The sequence below is a fragment of the Brassica napus genome, unplaced genomic scaffold (assembly GCF_020379485.1).
Source record: "Brassica napus cultivar Da-Ae unplaced genomic scaffold, Da-Ae ScsIHWf_2112;HRSCAF=2764, whole genome shotgun sequence".
NCBI lineage: Eukaryota > Viridiplantae > Streptophyta > Magnoliopsida > Brassicales > Brassicaceae > Brassica > Brassica napus.
The window spans coordinates 37,501-47,500 of NW_026015528.1; the positions used below are offsets into that span (position 1 = coordinate 37,501).

A 10,000-nucleotide genomic window follows, 5' to 3' on the forward strand; every position below is an offset into this window, starting at 1 on the left:
TCCTTCCCATACCCGTATTAGGTACTAATCTATTTTTAACATTTAATTAGATCGGGTAATTTTTCAAATTACGAATGGAAGCTCGTTTCTTTTTTTTTTCTTAGAATAAGGAAAACTGGTTTTTTATCCATCCATTTATATTTATTCACTCGACCCAAATTGGAATTCTTCTTTTTTTTTTTATTTTCTAATCGGTACAATCTTGTCGAAAATAAAAAAAAATGTTATCTGAATTCTCCCTTGATACGACATGCTATTTTTTCCGTTCATTCCTTTCAGGATCAGTCGTGGTCTTACAAACTCTACCGCGGATCTGGACGAATCCTTTTCTTCATACAAATGTGTAAAAGATGCTAGTCGCACTTAAAAGCCGAGTACTCTACCGTTGAGTTAGCAACCCCCCCCACAAAAAAAAGCAAGTACTGCAAATATGTAGATACAACCAGAATAAAGAAAAAAAGAAAAATCCAGTCATGTGTGCGTCAGGGAGAAATAGATCTATTTCTCTATGAGAGAATTATATTTGGTCCATACACTGTTGTCAATATGATTGTAAATTTTTAATATAGCGAAAAGAATAGAAAAAATAAAAAAGTTTAACCCCCTGGTTTGTGAGTTCATACAAGGAATGAAAACTAAGCCGAATAGGATAATCTCAAATCTTTCTATTTCTATATATATTAATATATTATTTATTATACAGTATGATTTTATATATTTTCTATACAATAATTCTATACAATAAAATTTTGTATTTATACAAAATTTAGAATTTCTATAAATCCAAAAATTTTTTAATAAATTTGTTTTTTATTATAAAACATGGTAGTTTTTAGCAGGATATTTGTTAGTTTTCATACCTTTAGGAAGAATACTAATAATAAATGGAAATTCTAATAAATCAAAATAAATATGATGGAAACGAAAGAGGAGGAAAGAAAAGAGTAGATCAAATTTTATACCAAGCTATATATGAGTCTTTAACATCCTCTTTTTTATAGTTCATTAATTCAATTTCGTTTTATTAAGACTTAATTCCGTAAAAATCCCTGCCTTCTTTGAAATATCATGAACTGTTCTTGTTGGTTGAGCGCCCTTTTTAAGGAAATCGAGAATAGCAGGAAGATTTAAATAAGTTTGATTAGTTATCGGATCATAAAACCCCACCTTCCGAAGATCTCTTCCTTCTCTTCGGGATCGAACATCAATTGCAACGATTCGATAAATGGCTCATTGGGATAGATGTATATGAATAATACCCCCCCCCGAGAAACGTATACGAGGCTTTGGCCTCATACGGCTCGAGAAAAAAATGCAATGAGTATAAGTTAACTCTCTTTATAAAATTCAAACATTAAATTAATTAGCCAGTATTGAAACCCTAACTATTTTTTTTCATAAAAAGCGTTCGTAACATTCGTACTCTCGTAACTCAAGTTAAATAACTCTCAAATATCTCACCAGAGACTCCTTAAGTACTCTTTTTATTGAGTAGTCTCTAACCTTTTTTTGTTTGTCTCATTTTTTCGAATCAATTTTGATTCTTCATTCTGATCTAGTTGTTCAAACAATTGAAAAAGGGATTTCCTTGTTTCAGGATTCTTTATCCTTACTTTGAATCTTTGGGTTTAGACATTACTTCGGTGATCTTGATCGTTTTATTAAAAAAGGGCAGCAACAAGCCCCTTATTTTGTTTATGATTTCTTTTCTTTCTATCAAAGAATCATACAAACGCTTGATTCACGCATGATAGACTTTTAATTCAAAGAATTTTACACTTTTACGAAAATTTCCTTTTCCATTGTAAAATTACTTGAAAGGGCTTTTTTTCAATATAAAAATAAAAAGACTTACGAAGTTGTTCCAACTTATTGATTCGCACTAACCCTAGATCCTTACTCCTGCGAAAGGAATAAAAACTTTCTATTCTCCTCGAGCTCCATCCTGTACTCTTTTTTATATTCAAAAAGGTGTAGGACTCTCGTAAAATAGAACACAAAATGTCGAGCCAAGAGCACCTATATTCCTAATATAAAAGGTGGCGGATCAAAACATCCACAGCAGATCATGTCCTTCAATTCAAGTCGCACGTTGCTTTCTACCACATCGTTTTAAACGAAGTTTTACCATAACATTCCTTTAGTTTGTGTAATTGATTCAATTATGGAATCATGAATAGTCATAGTTCAGTCAGTATATCGTAATCTATACTTTTTCTTTCTCTATGAATGGAATAGTGAATCTACGCGTAAAAGGTTCAGTCAGAATTCAAATGAATTCCACATTAAATTCTATATATGTAAAAATATGTAAAATCGAAATTTGAATAGAAATCTATATTTATATATATAAATATATATATAAATATATTTTTTTTTATTAAAACTCGTAGAATCTACGGTTCTACCTTACTTACCTACATCACACACAACTAAAAAAAGCAAATAGATTTTTTGTAATTTCGGGTGAAAAAGAAGTTTATTCTTCTTTTCATTTCAATATTTTATTCTTAAAAAATATTGTTTTTTTAAACAGAAAGAAAAAGATGGTGTACAAAGGCAATAGAAGATTTATTTCGTAATGACTGGACTCTGGGACGGAAGGATTCGAACCTCCGAATAGCGGGACCAAAACCCGTTGCCTTACCGCTTGGCTACGCCCCATTTTTATTTTTATTCAAGACTACTAAAAGAGTAATATTGCTATTGGTTGTTCGTCAATTCAATTTCAGCCCAAATGAAATATAGATTACATTGGTGCTATAGTTTTGACACGTGTAGATAGCAAATCAAACTTACTTTATTGATCATTACATAGAATTCAATTAAGATATTGTATGAAAATATTATTTCTTTCATTCTCATAAGAGAATGAAAGGATTTTTGATTGAGTAAGTTCAACAAAGTCTTTTTAGACTATCTTTCTTTATTTATTTATTTTTTTCCTTATATAAAAAATATATTAATAACTCAATCAAAATTAAATTATCCACAAGAACACCAATTTTTGTTATGCTTAATATATTTAATTTGATCTGTATTTGTTTTAATTCGGCCCTTTTTTCAAGCACTTTTTTAGTCGCCAAATTGCCGGAGGCCTACGCCTTTTTGAATCCAATCGTAGATGTTATGCCCGTAATACCTCTTTTCTTTCTTCTCTTAGCCTTTGTTTGGCAAGCAGCTGTAAGTTTTCGATGAAATTATTAATACTGTCTTAGAAAAATTCACGATTTTGATTCTTCCAACAATTCAAATCAAAAGATCAAAAAATCTTGACGTAGGAAGGAACTCTCAATTCAAACATTGAATTTTTTTGGTAGCCATACTAAATCTGGATCATTTGATTTCCTCAGTTTTATCCTCTTTTCTCTAAATGAAAGAACTTAATTAGATTCGAGTTCACTCACAAAAAAAGTATCTAGATATTTAGTATAAAAATAGAGAATCTATTCTCTTTTTTTTTTTTTAAAAAAAAGTAAGATCTTGGAGATTGTGTAATGCTTACTCTCAAACTTTTTGTATACACTGTAGTTATATTCTTTGTTTCTCTCTTCATATTTGGATTCCTATCTAATGATCCAGGACGTAATCCGGGACGTGAAGAATAAAAAAGAAAGGTTTTTTATTACTTTATTTAATATTTAAATAGTGGAAATGTGCGAATTTTATTAGGATTTTATCTATTTCACATCATCAAAAAGGGGAAGGGAAAGAGAGGGATTCGAACCCTCGGTACGATTAACTCGTACAATGGATTAGCAATCCAACGCTTTAGTCCACTCAGCCATCTCTCCTAATCGAAAAGGAATACTTTTTAGGTTCCATTAGACAAAAAAACGGCTTAAAAAAAAACTTTCTCCACTTTATTCTTAAAAAAGTTTTTTTTTTAGATTATTCTTTATCTTAATAATACTTTAATTATATATATATTTTCATTTCTATATTTATTATATATATTATTTTATTATATATAAAAAATATAATATTATTTTTCTTTTTTATTATATAAATAATATTTATATAATATTTATATTTATATATAATTAATATATATATATATATTACTATTATATAACCTTTTTTATAGAACTTTCTCAGTAATTCTATTTACATAAAAACTGTAAATAAAGATTCAATAAAGAAAAGGCTCGAAAGAGAAATAAATAAAATCACAAAAATAGAAATAGAGAATCCTTTTTGATTTTGTCTCGTCCAAACACAAATAAAAGATCTTTTTATTTTAATAGCCTGGCCTGGTCAGTCCCCAGCCGGGCCTTTTTTGTTAAAGTTAAAAAGACCCATCCGATGGGTTTTAGACAAAAAAGATCTGAAATAAAAAAAAGGAATCCTGCTTTGCCTAATTTTATTAAGTCTACGCTAGAATTTTCTCATTTTTTTTTCAGATTTTTTTTCTCCCGATTACTTTGTTCGACAAAAAGTAAATTTATATACAATAATTGGATTGTAGGGGTATAGTTTAGTGGTAAAAGTGTGATTCGTTCCTTTAACCCCTTTAATAGTTAAAGGGTCTCTCGGTTTGATTAATCTTCTCAAAATTTTATTGAAAAGGATTTAGTCCTTTACCTTTCAAAAAAATTTAGATTCTGTAATTTGTATCCAAAGACTCTTTAATGTCAATTATGCGGGTACAATCCAATTAGTATTAGTCAAGTGATTCCTGGATTTTTTTTAATAAATTAAAAGCAGGATTCCTTTTTGATCTTTTTTCTCTAAAAACCATCGGATGGGTCTTTTTTAAACTTTAAAAAAAAGGCCGGCTGGGGACTGACCAGGTCAGGTATTAAAATAAAAAAGATCTTTTTTTGTGTTTGGACGAGACAAAATCAAAAGGATCTTCTAGTCTATTTTTGTGATTTTATTTATTTCTCTTTCGAGCCTTTCTTTATTGAATCTTTATTTACAGTTTTTATGTAAATAGAATTACTGAGAAAGTTCTATAAAAAAGGTTATATAATAGTTAAATATATATAATATAATTATATATAAATATAAATATTATATAAATTTATTTAATAATAAAAAAGAAAAAATACTATTAATTTTTTATATATAATAAATAATATAATATATAAAATATAGAAAATGAATCATATATATTAAAGTATTATTAAAGATAAAGAATAATCTAAAAAAAAAAACTTTTTAAGAATAAAGTGGAGAAAGAACGTTTTTTTAAGCCGTTTTTTTGTTTAATGGAACCTAAAAAGTATTCCTTTCGATTAGGAGAGATGGCTGAGTGGACTAAAGCGTTGGATTGCTAATCCATTGTACGAGTTAATCGTACCGAGGGTTCGATCCCTCTCTTTCCCTTCCCCTTTTTGATGATGTGAAATAGATAAATCCTAATAAAATTCGCACATTTCCACTATTTAAATATTAAATAAAGTAATAAAAAAACTTTCTTTTTATTCTTCACGTCCCGGATTACGTCCTGGATCATTAGATAGGAATCCAATATGAAGAGAGAAACAAAGAATATAACTACAGTGTATACAAAAAGTTTGAGAGTAAGCATTACACATCTCCAAGATCTTACTTTTTTTTAAAAAAAAAAAAAAGAGAATAGATTCTCTATTTTATACTAAATATCTAGATACTTTTTTTGTGAGTGAACTCGAATCTAATTAAGTTTTTTCATTTAGAGAAAGAGAAAGAGGATAAAACTGAGGAAATCAAATGATCCAGATTTAGTATGGCTACCAAAAAAATTCAATGTTTGAATTGAGAGTTCCTTCCTACGTCAAGATTTTTTGATCTTTTGATTTGAATTGTTGGAAGAATCAAAATCGTGAATTTTTCTAAGACAGTATAATAATTTCATCGAAAACTTACAGCTGCTTGCCAAACAAAGGCTAAGAGAAGAAAGAAAAGAGGTATTACGGGCATAACATCTACGATTGGATTCAAAAAGGCGTAGGCCTCCGGCAATTTGGCGACTAAAAAAGTGCTTGAAAAAAGGGGCCGAATTAAAACAAATACAGATCAAATTAAATATATTAAGCATAACAAAAATTGGTGTTCTTGTGGATATTTAATTTGATTGAGTTATTAATATATTTTTTATATAAGGAAAAAAATAAATAAATAAAGAAAGATAGTCTAAAAAGACTTGTTGAACTTACTCAATCAAAAATCCTTTCATTCTCTTATGAGAATGAAAGAAATAATATTTTCATACAATATCTTAATGAATTCTATGTAATGATCAATAAAGTAAGTTTGATTTGCTATCTACACGTGTCAAAACTATAGCACCAATGTAATCTATATTTCATTTGGGCTGAAATTGAATTGACGAACAACCAATAGCAATATTACTCTTTTAGTAGTCTTGAATAAAAATAAAATGGGGCGTAGCCAAGCGGTAAGGCAACGGGTTTGGTCCCGCTATTCGGAGGTTCGAATCCTTCCGTCCAGAGTCCAGTCATTACGAAATAAATCTTCTATTGCCTTTGTACACCATCTTTTCTTTCTGTTTAAAAAAACAATATTTTTAAAGATAAATATTGAAATGAAAAAGAAGAATAAACTTCTTTTTCACCCGAAATTACAAAAAATCTATTTGCTTTTTTAGTTGTGTGTGATGTAGGTAAGTAAGGTAGAACCGTAGATTCTACGAGTTTTAATAAAAAAAAATATATTTATATATATATTTATATATATAAATATAGATTTCTATTCAAATTTCGATTTTACATATTTTTACATATATAGAATTTAATGTGGAATTCATTTGAATTCTGACTGAACCTTTTACGCGTAGATTCACTATTCCATTCATAGAGAAAGAAAAAGTATAGATTACGATATACTGACTGAACTATGACTATTCATGATTCCATAATTGAATCAATTACACAAACTAAAGGAATGTTATGGTAAAACTTCGTTTAAAACGATGTGAAGGTAGAAAGCAACGTGCGACTTGAATTGAAGGACATGATCTGCTGTGGATGTTTTGATCCGCCACTTTTAATTAGGAATATAGGTGCTCTTGGCTCGACATTTTGTGTTCTATTTTACGAGAGTCCTACACTTTTTGAATATAAAAAAGAGTACAGGATGGAGCTCGAGGAGAATAGAAAGTTTTTATTCCTTTCGCAGGAGTAAGGATCTAGGGTTAGTGCGAATCAATAAGTTGGAACAAACTTCGTAAGTCTTTTTATTTTTATATTGAAAAAAAGCCCTTTCAAGTAATTTTACAATGGAAAAGGAAATTTTCGTAAAAGTGTAAAATCTTTGAATAAAAGTCTATCATGCGTGAATCAAGCGTTTGTATGATTCTTTGATAGAAAGAAAAGAAATCATAAAACAAAATAAGGGGCTTGTTGCTGCCCTTTTTAATTAAACGATCAAGATCACCGAAGTAATGTCTAAACCCAAAGATTCAAAGTAAGGATAAAGAATCCTGAAACAAGGAAATCCCTTTTTCAATTGTTTGAACAACTAGATCAGAATGAAAGAATCAAAATTGATTCGAAAAAATGAGACAAACAAAAAAAGGTTAGAGACTACTCAATAAAAGAGTACTTAAGGAGTCTCTGGTGAGATATTTGAGAGTTATTTAACTTGAGTTACGAGAGTACGAATGTTACGAACGCTTTTTATGAAAAAAAATAGTTAGGGTTTCAATACTGGCTAATTAATTTAATGTTTGAATTTTATAAAGAGAGTTAACTTATATCATTGCATTTTTTCTCGAGCCGTATGAGGCCAAAGCCTCGTATACGTTTCGGGGGGGGGTATTATTCATATACATCTATCCCAATGAGCCATTTATCGAATCGTTGCAATTGATGTTCGATCCCGAAGAGAAGGAAGAGATCTTCGGAAGGTGGGGTTTTATGATCCGATAACTAATCAAACTTATTTAAATCTTCCTGCTATTCTCGATTTCCTTAAAAAGGGCGCTCAACCAACAAGAACAGTTCATGATATTTCAAAGAAGGCAGGGATTTTTACGGAATTAAGTCTTAATAAAACGAAATTGAATTAATGAACTATAAAAAAGAGGATGTTAAAGACTCATTATATAGGTGGATAAAATTTGATCTTCTTTTTCTTTCCTCCTCTTTCGTTTCCATCATATTTATTTTGATTTATTAGAATTTCCATTTATTATTAGTATTCTTCCTAAAGGTATGAAAACTAACAAATATCCTGCTAAAAACTACCATGTTTTATAATAAAAAACAAATTTATTAAAAAATTTTTGGATTTATAGAAATTCTAAATTTTGTATAAATACAAAATTTTATTGTATAGAATTATTGTATAGAAAATATATAAAATCATACTGTATAATAAATAATATATTAATATATATAGAAATAGAAAGATTTGAGATTATCCTATTCGGCTTAGTTTTCATTCCTTGTATGAACTCACAAACCAGGGGGTTAAACTTTTTTATTTTTTCTATTCTTTTCGCTATTAAAAATTTACAATCATATTGACAACAGTGTATGGACCAAATATAATTCTCTCATAGAGAAATAGATCTATTTCTCCCTGACGCACACATGACTGGATTTTTTTTTTCTTTATTCTGGTTGTATCTACATATTTGCAGTACTTGCTTTTTTTTGTGGGGGGGGGTTGCTAACTCAACGGTAGAGTACTCGGCTTTTAAGTGCGACTAGCATCTTTTACACATTTGTATGAAGAAAAGGATTCGTCCAGATCCGCGGTAGAGTTTGTAAGACCACGACTGATCCTGAAAGGAATGAACGGAAAAAATAGCATGTCGTATCAAGGGAGAATTCAGATAACATTTTTTTTTATTTCGACAAGATTGTACCGATTAGAAAATAAAAAAAAAAAGAAGAATTCCAATTTGGGTCGAGTGAATAAATATAAATGGATGGATAAAAAACCAGTTTTCCTTATTCTAAGAAAAAAAAAAGAAACGAGCTTCCATTCGTAATTTGAAAAATTACCCGATCTAATTAAATGTTAAAAATAGATTAGTACCTAATACGGGTATGGGAAGGAATTTTTTTCTTGCGTGTTATTATCAATTTTTTCGTGAGTCCTAATTATTTTTTACCTAGTCCGTTTGGGTTAGGTTGTAGATGGATGTAAAAGAAGCAGTATATTGATAAAAAAATATATATATATATTTCCAAAATCAAAAGAGCGATTAGGTTAAAAAAAAAAAGGATTTCTAATCATCTTGTTTTGTTATTTTATAATATAACGAACAGAAACCTCTTAAAGATAGAGAATCCAGTTAGCAGTACCTGTTTATGAGGTATTTAGTGCTTTCGTAATCTAATACCTTATTTTGACTGTATCGCACTATGTGTCATTTCAGAACTCAAGAAAATAAAGACTTTACTTTTAGTTCAAATCGAATTTTAATCCAAATGGAGAAATTTCAAGGATATTTAGAGTTCGATGGGGCTCGTCAACAGAGTTTTCTATATCCACTTTTTTTTCGGGACTATATTTATGTACTTGCTTATGATCACGGTTTAAATAGATTAAATAGAAACCGCCCTATTTTCTTGGAAAATGCGGATTATGACAAAAAATATAGTTCACTAATTGTGAAACGCTTAATTTTGCGAATGTACGAACAGAATCGTTTGATTATCCCACTAAGGATTTGAACAAAAATCTGGGGCATACCAATAATTTCTATTATCAAATGATATCTGTTTTATTTGCAGTGATTGTAGAAATTCCATTTTCCCTAAGGTTGGGATCCTCTATCGAAGGAAAAATGTAAAAAAATCTTACAATTTACAATCACTTCATTCAATATTTCCCTTTTTAGAAGACAAACTCTCACATTTTAATTATATTAGATGTACTAATACTTACCCCATCCATCTAGAAATCTTGGTTCAAAACCTACGTTACCGGGTAAAAGATGCCTCTTCTTTGCATTTTTTCGGTTCTGTCTATACGAGTATTGCAATTGGAAGAATTTTGATAGTAAAAAAAAATCAATTTTGAATCCAAGATTTTTATT

General features: G+C 29.2%; 1 non-coding gene across 1 annotated transcript; it reads right to left on the reverse strand.

Annotated features, from left to right (window-relative positions):
* Positions 1-3,706: 3,706 nt before the first annotated feature.
* On the reverse strand, positions 3,707-3,794 carry TRNAS-GCU. Its single transcript has one exon. It is a non-coding gene; the product is annotated as a tRNA-Ser (tRNA).
* Positions 3,795-10,000: the final 6,206 nt, after the last annotated feature.